Source organism: Passer domesticus, chromosome 2 (genome assembly GCF_036417665.1).
Source record: "Passer domesticus isolate bPasDom1 chromosome 2, bPasDom1.hap1, whole genome shotgun sequence".
Classification (NCBI taxonomy): Eukaryota; Metazoa; Chordata; class Aves; order Passeriformes; family Passeridae; genus Passer; species Passer domesticus.
In genome coordinates this window covers 56,024,913-56,043,057 of record NC_087475.1, presented here as the reverse complement: position 1 = coordinate 56,043,057, position 18,145 = coordinate 56,024,913, and the positions used below count along the sequence as shown (strand labels likewise).

The following is an 18,145-nucleotide window of genomic DNA, read 5'->3' as shown; positions in this document are numbered from 1 at the left end:
CTAACATGAAGGAATGCTTATCAACATTAAATCAAGTTTCCATTGCATTAGAGTCTACCATGAAAATATTAAAATGTAGGTGTCTCAGGAATTTGCATGTATGATGCCTCTTTGTATAACTGACATTGAGAAAACAACAATTCAGTGCTAAAGGAAAGAAAAACAGTAGATTTTTCATTTTCTAGACAAATTAAGAGAGATTTTTACATTTGGAGAGTTCAGATATTCTACTCTCAAGACATGGGGAGAAACCAATTGCTCACCCCTGAACCTCCATCACCAATAAATTAAGATTACAGTAGGACAGTACATCCCCATGTGTATGCCCTCTGTGCTTATTAATCTATCAATACCAGAGAGTCAGTGGGAATGTGTATAAGTGTTCTTGTATTAAGTTATTAGAATGGATACTAAATCCTTTCCTTGCAGGTGATGTTTGGAATGAACACTGATGTGTTTCTAGATGAGAGCTAATAGAACATTTAATTTAGAAAATATTATTTTTGGAATCAAAATTATGACCCCCAGGTCCCTTTCCACAGTGCAGCTTTCCATCATTTCATTCCCAGTCTGTCCATACAACCAGAGTTGCTCCATCCCAAGTTCAGGATCTGGCACTTTCTCTTGTTGGATTTCATATGGTCAGGGATTGCCCAGCCCTGTAATTTGCTGAGGTCTCTCTGCAGGGCCTCACTGCCCTCCAGGGAGTCAAGACCTCTTCTCAGTTTTGTATTGGTTGTGAACTTGCTTAGTATCTGGAGCCCTGCAAACCCCACAAGTGATAGGTCACCAGTCTGATGTCACCCAATTCAATATAATCATTTGTGCTCCACCCATGAGCCAGCTGCTCACCATCTATTATGTGTTTATTGAGTTAATGCTGGGCATTTGGTCCATAAGGATACTGTGAGAGACAGTACTGAAAGCTTTACTGAAATGCAAAAATATTGAATCAAGTGTGTGTGTTACTTTCTTGTAAAAACAATTTGTGTTTGATAAGCAGGACTTTCCTCTCATGGAGTGATGCTGGCTGTGGCTGATGACTGTACTAATGCAGTACATGGCCTTGTTCATAGCACATCTAGCTAGGCCCATGAAGGCAAATAAATTACTAAAGATATCAGCTCTTAGTTGTAGTCTGGCATCCTAAAAGCTAAAAATCCTAGATATTATATTTTCTATATAAGCTTAGTGCATCTTGTCTATTCCTTAATGTACCTGATTTTCCACTGTATGGTTCATCTTCTGACCTATTTTACATCTGTAGAGTAATGTGTATATGACATTTATTTCAGTCAAGTGTATGTGGTTTATTGTAATCTACTGATTGAGACTAAGTTACTTAGTAGATACTATGATGGAGTCAAAATTAGTTAGGTGTGCTAAATTCCCAGTTTCCAACATTTTCTTTTTTCCTTAAACTTACTGCATTAGCTAGTCCTAAGGGGGATGACAGAAGTTTGAAACCATATTCACTAGGAAAATAAGGAATTTTTGTTGCAGGGAATTCCTCCCTTTGAAGTTCTGAGCTTTACAACAGGAGGGACTGAAAGCAGTCATTTTTAATGAAACCATAGTCTCCTCCCTTTAGCATTTAGACTCAGTGATCAGAGCACACAGTTAGAATATAGGAGACCTGATACTTTCATTCACTGCCTAAAGGGAATTAAACTGCAGATATGATACAGAGTAATTTCAGTGTAATGTACAATAACTTGATTTGTTCACTAGCAGTTTTCTTGGAAAGGACTGTGATGAGGCAGCAGAGTAGAACAGGAGATGCCTGCCTTGCCCCAGTTGCTGCAGTCTGCTGGGACTCTGGAGGAGGGAAAAGTGTTTCTTTTTGCAAACACAGCTGAAAATGGCCATCTGGGAAAAAAAAAAAAAAAGAAAAAAAAAAGAAAAAAGTAGTGTAACAACTGAAGGAAATGAGAAAAACGCCAAGCATAGAGCTAGCAGTAGAAATGAAAAATGGAAGGCTCCTGAGAGGTAAGGAGCATTCACCTGAAATAGAGAACTGACTCAAAGCTGAGCTGCTGAAGCACCAGCAAAGGGATCAACAGAGATTTTGGGCTGGCCAAGAAAGTTTTTTAAATCTGTAAATCAAGACTGAGAGAAAGCATTTATGGCTGCTTAATAGTTCTACTACAGATATGCTAGAAGTTGTTGCTAAGTGCTTTCTGATGAGATTTCAAATACTTTTCTAAAATTTATAGTAAAGGTTTGTTCTTTTCCCCATCAGAATTGACATATATCAAAGTTTTTAAACCTGCATCTGATGATATGCCTTTAATAGTTCTGCTGATAAATAAATTAATCTCAAACCATTCCTTCTGTAGGTACTTTGAAATTGTTTCATTTCATTGTATTTAATCACTGAATTTGTCATGCCATAATGTTCTATAAAGAGGTTTATGCTGTGAATCTAGGAGAGCTGTACCCCACTTTTGTTTTTCAGAACTAAGGTGAGTTCTTTCCTTTTTTGAAGGGTAGTTTTTCTAAAGAATATTCAGTTTTGTAAGACTGTCAAAGTTCTTAACTATTTGTAAAACATCCTTTCTCAGCTTTGACAATATAGGCAAACTGTGGATAAATGATAGACAAACTGTAAGGAGGTCTGAGATATGAAAAACATGACTTTTTTTTTCTGCTCATACATCCTGGTTTTATGCTACTTTTAAGATTGATAACTTTCTGATTAATTATATGCACTATAACATATGCTGACACTTAGTTTTGACCTAGCACAAGACAGTTCAAATTAGTTAATTTCTTATTAATCTCTCCTTGCAAATACTTAAACATTACTTATAAACATTTTCTGTAACAGCCGCTGTCAAGAATGTAGGGAACTTTTTGTAATGTAGAGGAAACAGTGAAAAAAACTGGATCTTATTTTACTTTCTTTGTAAAAATACTATGCTTCCTTCATGGCTGAAAGACAACCATTAATAATTGATATTGGTTTTTTATATTTTTTCTTCAGCTCTTCACTTCTGCAGTTCTGAAAGGAAAGAAAAAAAAAAATTAGTCCCTGAGGAGCAAATGATCTTTTATCTTCCCGCCCCACCCCTCCTCCTGAATAGTCCACACCAAAATGATATCTGAAATTCTATAATTTGGCTATAGCAATTTCATATTTTTAACCCATTAATCCTGTTCCATTCATCCATCTCCTAACCGTGGAGGATTAGAGGAACACTGTTTGTTGTATGCCTAGGCCTTAACATGTTATTTGTCACACTCTCCCATAGTCTTTTCATCAAATTGGTGAGATATGGGAAATAAAATTACCAACAAAGGCTGCCAAACAAACAAAGATTATATTCAAATCATGAAGGAGGCAAGTATGATTCTTCTTTTTTATTCACTCTATCAGCCTCTCTTTGCAACAAGTTAAATATAATTTCAATAAAACTTGAATGTGCCTTTCATGGGGCTATCAATTCAGTGGAGTATAGAAACTGTTCAAACTTAGTGTTGTCCACTGTTGTCTACAGTCTCAGATCTTTTTACACTTACCAGAATAGTATAAAGCCTTTATTTCATTATCCAATAGCTTTTGAACCGTTTCATTAAGTGAAACTGCATAGAAGAATGTACTATATAAATAACAAAAGTTAAACAATCTGCTTCCTCTCTTCCAATTTTAATTAGACCTAATCAAAACAAGTCATTTTGCATGATAAACTGAACAAATGATGGGAAAACAAATTACAGTGATCACTGATAAAATACCTCCATTATTATCAACTATTTCACTTCGATAGTATACCCATGAATATGTAATTGACTGTTCTAAATTGTTTTAGAGAGTTCATTATTATTTTGTCTAGTGGGCGTTATTTTGTGTTAGTACATTGAGTGTGGGTCTATTTTCTGCACACAAAGGAATGCATTAGATTTGTCATTTATATTGCATCATCTATAAAACCCAAGCAGCTTACTAAGCTTTAATCATGCACTTCACTGTTCTAAAATGGCAGTGATTTTATGTGTTCTTGTATTTTAATTAACTATATTCAGTAATAGAAGTTCAAATTGTCCTATTTTCAGACTTAATTAGTTTTAAAATTTTATTCCCAAAAGTTTTCCCTTGCCTGGGCCAGAAATTTCACTCCTTAGATATTATCCCCAGGTATGTAGGTAAACATAAAGAAAGATATTGTCAAGATAGTTCAAAAGTGTGTCTTATTTTTTGCTTATTAAAGATTGTAATCTGTGATAAATCACTATCATTTCATCTTCAATATGAAAAGACTTTTGAATGAGTAAAATAGATGGAAACAGAAAAATATATCTTTGTCCTGGAATCTGCTATGTACAGTTGCGCTGGCAGGTATATTCAGCTCAAAAACCATAATAGATTACTATGGGCTGAATTCAAAATAGTTCAGAGATCTTAACTTCTCCTTCTGAAATTACCTTTGAGAGATGTAAAGGAAGAGGGGGGAAACTGCCATCAAATGTATCAACATCTCAGAATTAGGACTTCTATAGTCCTAGACACATGTTCATTTCGTTCAAAGTTGGGTGATATAAGAAGTTGGAACTTGTAGGTCTGAGAACGCATTTTCTCTCTGAATTTTGCCTTACTGTGTACGTGCTTGATTTAATTTATTTAATTAATAATGTAACAACATGAGAAGAAAGGGTGCCAAGAACAGTGATTAAAATAATAATATAATATTTTAATGAAACTTGATTCTGGATTAATAGACAGTGTTAAAATGTTTATTTCAATGCAGAAATGGTTAAGTAGCAGTAGAGGTGTGTATTCAAACACATCTTTTTTTAGGTTTTATTGAATCTCTGTTTCCCAGAAGATCTATGTTTTCCTGGTTGAAATTGTAAAATACATTGTCAAGGAAAATTAGACTCTAAAGATTAGGTGTATTTGGAATTATTTTTTCTGTCCATACAAGAAGTCAGTCCATCAAAGAGGGTTGTATTGGGATACTTATGAATGATCTATTAAATCTGTACATTGCCTGTCTCTTCTGTAAAGTCCAATTCCTAACATTTCTAGGCAGTGTAGCAAAATACCTTTGTATTTTGAGAGCTTTTATAAAAGCAGCTTTAATCAGTACATCATGAAAATTTAAAAAAATTAAAAAGTCTTATTTTTAAAAGTGAAAGCTTATAACATTGCTCGAAGTTCAATAAGATAGGAATCTAAAAACAATTTTATATATCCACTATTTCTTCATGAGTATTAGAATTCTTAGGAAAGATCATTATTGTTTAATTAAATCTACAGGTCTAGTCAATCTCTTCATTTTATTAACTACAAAAAATAAGTCAGAAAGTTTGACTCTCAAAACACAAAAGATTTTTCAACCCTCCCTGCATAACTCAGTGAGAGGGGTGAAATAAAAATGTGATAGCTGTCAGATTTTTGCAAGGGGTCTCTATTTGACAAGATAATTATACAAAAAAAAAGTTTATACAGTGTCGCTAAAATTAGACATAATTTTATTACAAGATACCATAAAATACACATTTTTTATTGCTTCTAGTTAAATCACACTGTAGAAGATATTTTTCAATAGCATTTCTTAGGTCTAGTCTCCTAATGTTTTCCTGTATTTCTTGTATGTTGAGTAGAATTGCAATTACTATACCTTTTCTCTACCACCAGTATAGAGTGAGGCATCTCTAGACAGTTACTCAGTTGATTTGAGTTCACAAGATTGTGACTGGAGCTTTCTGATGCCAGGTTGCAGGTGAAACAGACTAAAATATTTATTAAACCTGCAGTCAAAGTTGAGTGTCCAGAGCATTGAGGCAGGAAGAACTTTGGAATTCAGTGGTGAATGAATGATCTGCATTACATTAGAAAGTGGAGGATCCTGGTTTCTTGTATTATATTGTATGCATACATATTGTGTTCATATAGCAGGTAATTGCTAGTTGATTCATACTTATAATAGTTGAAGGAGATTTAAAATGTATCTGCTGCTTAATTCATAGGTTTACAGCCAAATGCAACTGTTAGAATCTGCTATTCCTTTTTATAACACAGGTGAACAAGTAAACAAAATCTCTGAAATTAATCATTGTTTCTACTTCATCTGAAACATTTGTAAAATATTTCATCTTGATTTTAAATTAATAGCCACAGTTTCCTTAGTTTTGATAACTGATGTACATTTTCAGACTTCAAACAACTCAACCTGTTTGTGAATAATTTTTAGTTTTAAGAACTTTTTGTGAAACCATCAGAATTGCAGAGAGCATTTTATGAGTGTCCTGCTAATATTATAAATTAAATTAAAAATTATAAAAGAAGGATTATGCCATTTTCCTGCCCCTACTCACTATAGCTTTGCATTTGAGAGTATTATTTTTACAGATCTTTGTCACTGAAAAATGACACATTGTAAGTTTGCCTTTTGTAATAAACTGTAGGAAAACAATACAAATTTTGTGTCTATAAGTGATGTAATCTAACATTAAAACAAGTAAAAACCCCCACAGAACAGATTCAGGAAGGAAATTGAAGTTCAGTAGTGATTTGTTTCCTGAGATGCTGGTTTCAAAGATTATTTTTAGCTATGAGCCAAAGTGTGAATGTATCAATATTTATTCATAATTTCTCCCTGGATCTTCAAAGAACATTCTTATTGCTCTGTTGGAAAATATTTTTCAATATGTAAGAGCAAATGCACAGACAGCTGAAATATTATATGATATAGACACCCAAGATATTTGGTCTGGAAGAAATTTATTTAATAAATTGTCAAATCAAACAAGAAGAATTGTGGGGGGGGGGGATAATTTTAGTGAAATTAAATATCTAATTCTGATAAATATTTGAAAGTATTTTTTCTTACATTTGGTTTCTGAGTGGGCTGTATCAGGGAAAAAAGGGAAGAAAGGGAAATGTCACAAGTGTAAAGCAGGGGAGAGAAAAGTGTAATATTGAGGTAACAATATTAGATTTTTTTAAATTACCTTTTGAATAGAAACTTACACTCACCAGGAGATTAAACTCTTGCATTCAATTGCTTTAATTAATTGAAGATATTTGTAACTATACATTTTGTTTTGCGGGCATTTGCTAGCAGCAAATATTTCCTAGACTTCTGGTTATGATAACCACTCTGCTTAAATAGACATTCAGTGAAACAAAGTCTAAACTCAGCTCTTCCAGATCCTAAATGCACTGCAGTGTTCCATGTTGGTTTACCAGGAATGTATTTGAAACCTAAAGAAAATTTGTTAAGGAAAAAAAGCAAAGGCCACTCTTACAATAACTACTCCCTCTGATACTTTGTCATGTACTGTTCTGAGGCAGTTGTAGAACAGCTCTGAGTTACTGAATGAAAAGATGTGCTGCTTTCATCTGGGGCGAAGTTAACTTTCTTCACAGTGGCTGGTATGGGGTTGTGTTTTAGATTTGTGCTGAACACGGGGTTGATAATATAGAGATGTTTTTGTCATTGCTAGCAGGGCTTACACAGAGCCAAGACCTTTTCAGTTTTTGGAACTGCCACACTGGTAAAGAACCTGTGTGTGTGGGATGTTGGGAGGGGACACAACCAGGACAGGTGACCCAAACTGACCAAAGGGATATGACATTATGGTGTCATGCTCATTATATAGAGGAGAAGAAGGAGGTAGAAGGGGATGTTTGGAGTGATCATGCTTGTCTTCCTCAGTCATTGCTATGCATTGAGGGGACCCTGCTCTCTTGGAGATGGCTGAACCCCTGCTGCCCATGGGAAGTAGTGAATTAATTCCTTATTTTGCTTTGCTTGTGCACACAACTTTTGTTTTCCCTATTGAGCTGATATTACCTCAACCCATGGGTTTTCTGGCTTTTACTCTTCTGGTTCTCCTCTCAAACCCTCAGGTGGGGCAGTGAGCAAGTGTTCTGCATGGTTCTTGGTTGCTGGTTGGGGTTAAAACAAGACAGATGTCAAGACATCAAACTAAGGTATTCTTCTTAATTCCTTCATTTCCAAAACCAACATCCACACAGAACTTTTCTTGCCTTTATTTTACAAAATGAGAGGTCACATATTTATCTTAGCAGTAGGTTTAGCTTGAGATCATCAAATTGAATTAATGTTAAATTTAAAATGTTTCCCTATACTTTGTTGTTCTTTCTCTATGGCAATTATTTCGCCCTGATGAGACTGGTAGGAGAATAAGTGAGCGGATCACATCTGGACTCCAATGCTACTACAGGAAAATGCAGATTTTCCATAGATCTGGTGTCTTGTTGGTAAGCTAACCTAAAGATAACCTAAAACACATTACCTGGAATTATATACTTCTAATTAGAAAACCAAATTCTGTTAAAAGAAGTTATGAAATTATTTTAGCAAGAACTGATATTCAGTTGAAATATCTTCTTTCCTCTTTGATAAATTTAAATCCAAAATAATAATTGACAAGAGAAGTGAAGCAGTAGTCCAATTTTTATGTGAAGTGAAAAAATGGAAATTTTTTTTGAAGACAATATTATCCATCATCATTTACATCAAGCAATGTTAACACTCATAAAATTATTAAATAAATCCCATTTGCACTGTGATAATACAGCAGTGAACACTCTTTATATGAACTAGCAATTTCTGATCTTAAAACAGCAAATAATTCAAAATAATTTTGAGTTGTGTTGATTAGCTAAAGTCTCAATAATGTTTAAATATATTTATTACTTACAATTGCATTTGTCAAATGGTCTTTTTTAAAAAATCTTGCATTGAACTGCTGAACTTTATTTTTTATTTATGTTAATCCCAATGTGACGATATGGTCAAAAATAGCATACCAAGAAAGCCTTAAGCTGCAAAGATATTTCTTTATCTGTTGAATTAAAAACTTGATTTTGCTTCCTATTAAACTATTCATTTAGTTCTTTTTATTTTATTCATTTCTTACATTAGAAATATGTATATAAAAATTTTAGAGAATAGACTTTATTTTGAACCCTAAACTTTTCTCTTGGGTCAAAGACTGTTGGAAGAGAGAATAAATAACATCTTTATGATAATTAGGCCAGTTACAACACATAAGGTATAAAAGGAAAAAAATCACAGCAGATACAGTAGAGAGTTTCTACTACTAAATGCAGACTTTAATATTTTATAATGGGTTTTTTTAGAAGTAGCTACTAAATATATATATTTTTTTTAAAAAAGAGAAGTAGAACTGTTTAGATGTACAAAAGAGCCAAATAGCTTCTAAATATTTCCTGTGAGTCTACAAATTTTTTTTTGACATAGCATAAGGTATTATATTCCCCCTCCAGTAAGCTAAGCTGGTTCATTGCAAACTGCACATGTTCTACAAAAGCAAAAATTACAAGAAATTAGTTCAAGTACTTCCATCTTGACTATCCTCACTGTTTAGATATTACTGAATTCCATGGCTGTGGTTTGGATTGCTTATTATGGCTTTGTATAGAACAAATCTGGTTTGTATACCATTCCTGAGGTACAACTAATGTCTAGGTGAGGTAGGGCAGGTCATAACCTCAGCTTTGTCACAAGCAGTGTGCACAGAAGGCAATTTACATACCCTGGTCTCAGGGACAAGAACTAGTATCTGACTTTCTTTTACATAGCAGCACATATCTGTGTAAAGCATACAGAGAACACCTGACACAGAAGATCAAGAAGAGGTGATTTAGAAAACATAGTTTCTCTATTTTCTAGTAGTGGTAGAGCCTTCATATTTTATATAGCAGAGTCTGTGTTCCGGATTAATTCTGCATTTTCCATTAAAAAATCATTGCATGAATAAAAATGTGTGAATAAAGGAGAGAAGCCAGAACTCCCCCATTCCTATCTGACTTTGGTAAATTCTAAGACTGTTTTTTGGTTTTCCTGTTTTTTTTCAGGTCAAGGCCGCATGAATCTTGCATGCTTTTTTGTCCACTACACTGCACCAGATTTAACATGAGGGATGTTACATACACTTTTAAACCAGAGAAGTCCCTTGGAAACTACTTACCTTCACAGTTAAAAATGTCAATGATCTTTCAATTCTCTAACAAAAAGGATTACGTCAACAATTATTAATACTTAATTTTAACATAATAGTTGCTAAAACTCTAATATAAGACTGAAATTATGTGTAAAGGCTCAGCTAGAATAATATCTCATATGTTTTACTGATTTGACAGTGCTGAGGCTCACTTTACATTTTTGGTCTTTCCCTGGACAGAGATGGTTTAAGCTTGCAAAAAGTCCCTAGTGAACAATTGTCTAGTGCTTGACTATTGGAAATGAAGCCTTGGGAAAACCACATTTGGAAAATATCTGATGCCCCCAGGCAGTCACTTCATAAAAAACAAAGCCCTTTCTGTCAACTGAGGCTGGGGAGGCCGTTATGCAGCTGTAAGACTTCAGCAGGTAACCAAAAAGGAGGAAACAGATTGGTAAAAGAAAACATAATTAATTTAACAGTGTGTGATAAAATCTGACATAACCAAAAGAATCCTCCTCTATGAGTATTATATACTTCTAGCAAAAAACCCCACAGGATGGTGCTGATTAAAATCACAGAATCACAGAATTTCTAGGTTGGAAGAGACCTTCAAGATCATCGAGTCCAACCCATTAGTTGTAACCTGGCACCCCCAATCATGCTTAGAGGGAAAATAAGTCTTTGGGATTCAGATGAACTTTCACTGGGTGAGAATGGGACCATAGGAAAGGGAGACACACAAGGATGTCTTATGTAGCAGTTGTAACCATACTGTTAGTGGAGCTTTCCCAAAATAATCAGATAATATTGACTATTAACACTGTTCAAATACCAGCTGCATGACCAAGGCGGGATGTCTTGTTTTCATGTGTCTGTAAAGTTCCCTTTTGCCTGTAAAAAGGCTTGGAGCTCAACTCCAGAACATGTTTACACCAGCTCCCTCATGTACATATAGATTTATTTTCAGTTTCTGAACCCCATTGTTGGTTAATAAGACTTGGCCCCCACATCATTCAAATATATTTCAGTTTCAACAAAAGCAAACCATAAATGTTGACATGAAGCAATTAATATTTTGATAATGGAGGCATCTTCTACCATTAGGCACATCTGAGGGATATATTCACTGTGTGAGCTTTTTTGTGCTGCAATTTTTTCCTACTTTTGTCTGAGTCCTGAGCTTTAATCTCACTTTCATTCCATTTCATTAACACTATATAATTGATGGAGGAAGGAAGCTTTCAGAGCTGAAGCTGAGAGTGGTTGAAAGTTTGGATTTTACAGCCTGGATAATGTTCAAATTCAATTTCGGGACTGATCCCAAGCTATGACCTTACTCAGAAGTTGTTTGGGAAAGCTCTATCTTGCTCATCCATATACTACCCTAGGGCCACTCTGAACAATTTGACTGTATAAACAAGCAGATATTTGGAATGCTTCTTTATACAGACTGGTTCACACTGGTAGATGTAACCCCTCCGTATTACCATTTGTCAGTCACCAAGGAATAAGACAGGGGGCTCAGAAAGAAATCATGGAACACAGATTCCATATTTTTCTCTCACAGAGGAATGTAATATTCATTACGTTAAAAAAATACTTTCATGTCTGTTCTCCCTCTGATCAAATGGATATAAACGTTTGATTATAAGATACCTAAGCTTCAGCAAGACATGTAATGTGCACTTATATAGATTAACTTAGAATCTGTGCCACATAAATTTTAATTAGCATTCTTAGTCTGTGGCAATACAACAAATCCCTCCTACGCTGCTGGTTTTAACTGGACTCAGTAAAATCTGAGCATGGTAACAGATCTCTGGGAATTTAATTACAGAATGAGGAGGATGTAGGGATGTCAGGAGGTCATTGAGTCCATCCCTCTGCCCTACGGCGGGACTATTTACACTAATGTCATGCCTGACAGATACGATTCAAACTGGTTCTCGAAGACTTTGAGTGACAGAAATTGCACAGATTGTCCTGGCAATATATTTCAACTTTCCAAAGCTCTTTATTACTAAAAGCTGTGGAATTTCTGTGTGGTTTTTTCATTGTTTTTAAAAGATCTACATACTTCTTCTGAACTGTAACTTAAAACATCATTTACTGGTTTATTTACCATTAGTACACAATATGCCAACATATTTGAATATTGAAATACAATACAGGGAGGTTTCCTCTCTAGAAATTATGTAATGTCAGGTCCCCTGCTATTCCTACAGCAAATGCTACCTTGTATCTTTTGGTCTCAGAAGAATTTTTATTACAACCTTAAGGAAGAATTAATCTGGTTTGTTGTAGATCTAAGCATGTAACCTAAGTATATATGTTTTTTTCACAGACTAGAAGACAGAAAATAGCTGTACAGTGATGCAGATTTCTGGGATACAAAAAAATATGTGTAGAAAAACCCAGAAAAAATAATGATGAGCAATAAAGTACAGCTTTCAAACTTACTAGGTACTCGTATCACAGACTGGTGATTATTTTAATACCTATGCATTAACAATTTATTTTATGTGCAGTTTTCTGTACTAATTCACATCCCTCCCCAGGCATATTTTGCAGTCTGATTATGAAAATTTTATCAGAAAAGATTAGTAAGAAAATTTTATGAAGATATCAGAAAATAGTTTGGAGAAAAAAACAGGCAAAGAACAGTATTGATTGAACCAAATGAAAGACAGACAGAGAGAGGACATAGGGGAAATATGAGGTGTTCAAAACAAAATTAATATTATACTGATGGTTGTATGTATCCTCTATCTATAAATATATTGTGAGCAAGAAACAAATGAGAAAACTAACAAACAGTGTGTTGTGTGAATAATGAAGAAAATGCCAGAAGTAATAAAGAGAATGAAAGATATAGTTTCAATGCGTTAAATATAAAGGAAAGGGGAGAGTTAGAATGACCTTAAACTAATGAGCAAAAAAAGGGCAGACAATAAAAAAAATAGAATAGAATAACCTTAAAAATAATATTAAAAAAAGAAACATTCTGTGAAAAAAATAGAAACTTCAACAGAGGCCGAGAAAAAAAATAAAGTATTTTAAGAAGAAACTTTTTATCAGGAAGAAAGGAGGTGACAGGGACTGCAAAGTAAGTTAGAAGCAGCCAATTCATTTGCCTTGTATAACATCCTTGAGGTACAACTAATCTGTAGGTGAGCTAGGGCAAGACTCAATAATTTTCAGGCAAAATTTCCAAACAGTTAAAGGTATTGCATCTCAAAAAGTAATGCTGCTTTTCACACATCTTTCCACCCAGATTCAGTATGGTAAATAACTCTTTTGAACAGCATTTCTCATCTACTTTTTTTAAACATGAAATAACTTGAAGATAGAAGAAATTGTTCTCTCAGATGTTCCTTTTGGTATCTTCAGACTTTTTTCCCTCTGACATTCCCTGCTAGTGCTTTACATTAAGCACAGACAAACTCCCAATATTTTATTTTTGAAACTTATAGGAGAGGTGCATGAAAATAAATTAAGCTGTGATAGATAATTTATGTCCAGATAGATAATTTATGCCCAGAAATCACTTCTGGATTACATGGAATAATTTTCTGTTATTTTCATGGTGCTTTCATTTGAATATTAATTTATTAATGTTAGAATTCATTGTTACATTTTGAAAATGTTGATACAGAATGATATTTCTAGATATTTCTGTGTATTAGTGTAGTAGACAAAGTTCATACTTTATTATTGTATTTAGGTAAGTGATTTAGATCATGTCATTATAGAATAGCCATGTATTTATGGAAGAAATAATAGTAGTGAAATACTCTCTTATCCTATTTTTAGATTTGTAATTTGACTGTTCAATAATAGGAAATTGTCATTTCTATTTTTATCACTCATAAATATCCAAATTCACCATAGCCTTTTCAAACCCATAAGAAGGAGCTGCAATATATTACCTAAAACAAACTTCACCAGTCAGGAGAGTTTCCATGAGAAGTATTGCAAGGGTTAAGATGGCAGTGAAAGACCAAGTGAGAAATAAAATATTTAATTCTGGTTGGTTTTGTTTTTTCTTTGGTTTTTAGTTTGTTTGTTTGGGGGGTTTTTTTGTTGGTTGGTTCAGGTTTTTTTGTTTGTTTTTTTAATCCCAGGGTTTTCCTGAATTATGTTCTAAATTATCAAGCATTTGAGAATTAGCACATTTTTGGGAACTTTTATTTTAACAAACTGGTTTAGAAAGAAGAATAGAGTGCTTTAAATCAGTTAAAAGCAAACAAACAATCCCAAGAAAACCCACACAGAACTAAACATATTCCTTCTTCCCTAAGTGATTCATTTCAATGGATAGAACAATTAGATTTGTTTTGCTATAACACAATACTTCCTTTGTTGATAATCCCAGAGATAGCACTTTTCGGTCTTTGAAGTTTTTTTCCACCAACAAAATACTTACTACATCAGAATGTTTTTGTACAACTGTTGGTATGCCATTGCATTGTTATCAAATAGGGAAAATCATGTTACTGGTCATGTTATTTGACCAACTTGATTGGATTATTTACTTATTTACACCAGGTATTTATTTTCATGCATAGTATAACATCTTGAATCCATAAAAATAATGAGAAATATTATCTTGTGTTTTCTTGGGCTATATGCCCATTAGATTAGTTTTGGAAGGAAAAATCCTGGAGTGGAAAATCAGCTCCTGCAGTGATAGGAATTAGTTATCCATGAAGTTCATGCACAGTAAAATCACCTGCACAGACATCTGCTCACTTTTGACTCCCATAGTTTGGAATTGTAGAAATCTTTTTTGGGTTTGTTTGTGACTTTTCTTTGGAGCAGAATATTTGCACATACACATATACTTGTATATATTTATCAAGACAGTATTATACTTCCTTTCATTACCTCTTTTTCTTATTTCCTAATCGTAACACTTAGAAATATTTAATTTCTAGATTCCAACTTAATTGGCGGCTTTTAGAATGTTATTCCCACCTCTGTGTACCCAAATATCCATTAATTCAAATAACTTCAAATCCTGGGAATATTTTGTGCAGGGGAAGTTGAGAAACCTTTTTATTTCTAAGAAAAGAAAAGCAACACGAGAAAAGGGGGGAAAAATCTTAGCATAAGAGTAAGAAATAAAACTTTGATAGATGTCAGGATGGACCCAGAACAAGTTTCACCTCCGTTCTTACATAGCAAAGGTGAACTAGAACAGTAACATATATATTGAACAAAGATAAAGTAAGCATAAATTTTAATGGAAATTATTTATTGAAATTGATTTTTTTAGAAGTTCTTCAAAGGTCAATCAATTAACTACATATAATAGAATTATACCTCTCCAGCAAAGAAAGAGCAAAACATTTACCTTCAAACAATGATTGTGTTAAAAAAAAGGTTACTCTTTGTCTGGGTTTAAAGAATGAGCAGATTTCAGTAAAATCAAATTTGATAGTGTGTTTTAGTTCTATTCCACTACAAGAAATATCTATTGTGGTATGTTGGTTACTGTTAAAACCAACTGTTAAGCAGTTTTTTAATGCCATTTTAGTCTAAGAGGGAACAAAGTGGGTACATATATTAACTGCTTAAAAAAATTCAGTATTGACAGTGCATTATTCAGCTGTATATAATTTTGTGTACCTATATTAATAAAATTTAAAATATATTTATAATCCAATCATTCTTATTAATGTAATTTATAAAAAACAATCTCCAACTTCACTCTCTGTAAAGAAAATGTTAAAATTAAACTATAATTATTAAAATCCTACAGTTGTTGTCTGTCTCTCAGACTGCATGGTATTTTACCATAGCAATGCCTTGATGTTATTAATCAAGTGACAAATTAAGATAGACTCTGCTGAGCAGATGGGGTGATTTTTAAGATGGTAAACTAGATTGTAGAGATTGTTGAGGAGACATACTTCCTTTCTCCTTTCTTTCTTACCTGTATTCTTGTAGTCACTTCTGTCTTAGCTGTTGAAATATATTATATGATAGCAGTGAACATAGAATCATCTGATGTTAAAGCCTTTAAGTTACCATGACTGGTATTTTCCACACTATTGAAATACACCTCCTGATAGTCCAAAAAATTATCTAGGGGCACTGTCATCGTCAAGGAAAGTAATGAAAAAGGAAAAGACAGCAATCCACAAAAAACAACTAACCTTTTGTACGGGTAAGACAGAGCAATTTGTGCTGGTTGGGGCTGGGACAGGGTTAACCTGGTGTGGGGTTATGTTTTGGATTTGTGCTTTAAACAGTGTTGCTAGCACAGGGGTGTTCCAGCTGTAGCTGAGCAGAGCTTGCACAGCCTCAAGGCCTTTTCTGCTTCTCACCCCACCTCACCAAGGAGGCTTGGTGTGCACAAGGAGCTGGGAGGGGACACAGCTGGCACAGCTGCTCCTGACTGACCAAAGGGATATTCCACACCAAAGGGACCCCTGTCAACAGACAAACTCACAATAATTGTTCCTTGATTACTGGATTACAACAATAATAACTAAAACATAATTTACAAATCTTAATAGATTTTGATCAATAGCTGCTATTTTTCTTCCAAAAATTAAAATTTAAGAAAACTATCTTAATTGACAGATCAGGTGAGCCAGTTAAGAAAAACTGAAGAGGGAAAATATTTAGCAATAAAATATTCAGAAAAGCCTGCCTTTTGCAGTACTTTTACAATCTATGAATTGAATAATACAGTTAATGGGCATGTGTATACTGATAAAATTTTAACCAATAATTCATTCATACTATTATCTTTTGTATACAATATATATTTCAGCTATCAGTAATTGTAAAGTAAAAAAATATATTTTTTTCTCATTTACTGCTTGTGAAATTCTAATTTTAAGTTATTTACTTCAGGGTTTTTTTAAGATATAACTAGATTGTAAAAACAGAGTTAACAAAATTTGGTGAGAACTAAGCAATAGTTAATCAGAAGGCCTTGCTATTCAAAGTTATTACAATAGTTAATAATAATGGTCCTTGGAGTTCTAAAACTCTAATAAATATTTATATACACACATTTAAAATTTTCTTTGTGTTTTTCTTCTGTTGTAGTAACTCCTGATAAAAAGTCAAGTTCCAGAATGAGTGCCTGAAGTAATCCTCTAAAGTTTATTTTACAGTTTAAACAATCTACCTCAATCTCATGTGATAATCTTTCTTTACTTCTGGCAAACTGTGTGGATTGTCTTTAGTTAAAGTACAGTATTTACTGTGAGTGAGAATGAAACCACCAAATTCATTATCTATATGACCTGAGGCTATATTTGAATGTGCATCTCCAGAGGACAAAACTCCCTGATACAATGGACCTTAGACATTGATGATATCTCACTTGTGTACTTCTGTCATTATGCTGAAGGACTTTTATAAGTAAGAAAAATTTTTCTTTCCCTCAGAACATATGGCTACTTAGTATATTTTAATGAGTATATTTTAATTAATTAATATTTTAATTAATATGAGTAGTTGCATTGGAAAAGAACAATACTTATTTCTTTCTGATTTTCAGTCAACTGATTTTGAAGTATTATATTAATTGCACACAATTATTAAAATGCCTATCCTTTTTAAGAGTCCTCTCACAAGCAAAGGAAAAGATAATTTTCCCAGTATAAATGTTTTATTTCTGCCAGGTTTTATGAAATAATAAAAACTGAGAAAAAGAGTATTCCTTTATTCAGTCATCACTATTCAATTAAGGGTTTTAACTCCATCACTTTCTCAAATGCTTCCACTACTAGATGACAATGAAGTAGAAAAAAATGGAGGAGAACCATTATCACAAAGCAATATTGTAATACAGCTATTAATAAAGATAGCATTAAATTATTCATTATTTAAAATATTTTGCATATATTCTATTTTAAGATAAACATATTTGCAATTAAACTTGTTTGTCTTATGATATAATAATTTATTATCATTATGTGGTTCATGAAAGCTGAATATAGTGTTCAAGTCAAACAAATATTTCAAGTATGTCCCCTGTCTTTGCCCCCATCCTACTCCATTTGCCTCTTCCTTCTCTTTGCTACCCTCTTTTCCCTGTCTTTCATATTGTTCTTGCTGTAAAATGTGGGTGAATACATATACCTGTACATGTGCAATTCAGAATAGTCAAATCTATCTGTGTGTCAATAATTCTGGAGAGCAAAAGAGGTTTTACTCTAAGATTGAGAAGTGTTAG

General features: G+C 33.5%; 1 long non-coding RNA gene across 1 annotated transcript; it reads left to right on the top strand.

Moving 5' to 3' along the window:
• Positions 1–1,921: 1,921 nt before the first annotated feature.
• On the top strand, positions 1,922–8,235 carry LOC135295436 (uncharacterized). Its single transcript, XR_010357530.1, has 3 exons — positions 1,922–1,989; positions 7,859–7,942; positions 8,152–8,235. It is a non-coding gene; the product is annotated as an uncharacterized LOC135295436 (long non-coding RNA).
• The last annotated feature ends 9,910 nt before the right edge of the window (positions 8,236–18,145 follow it).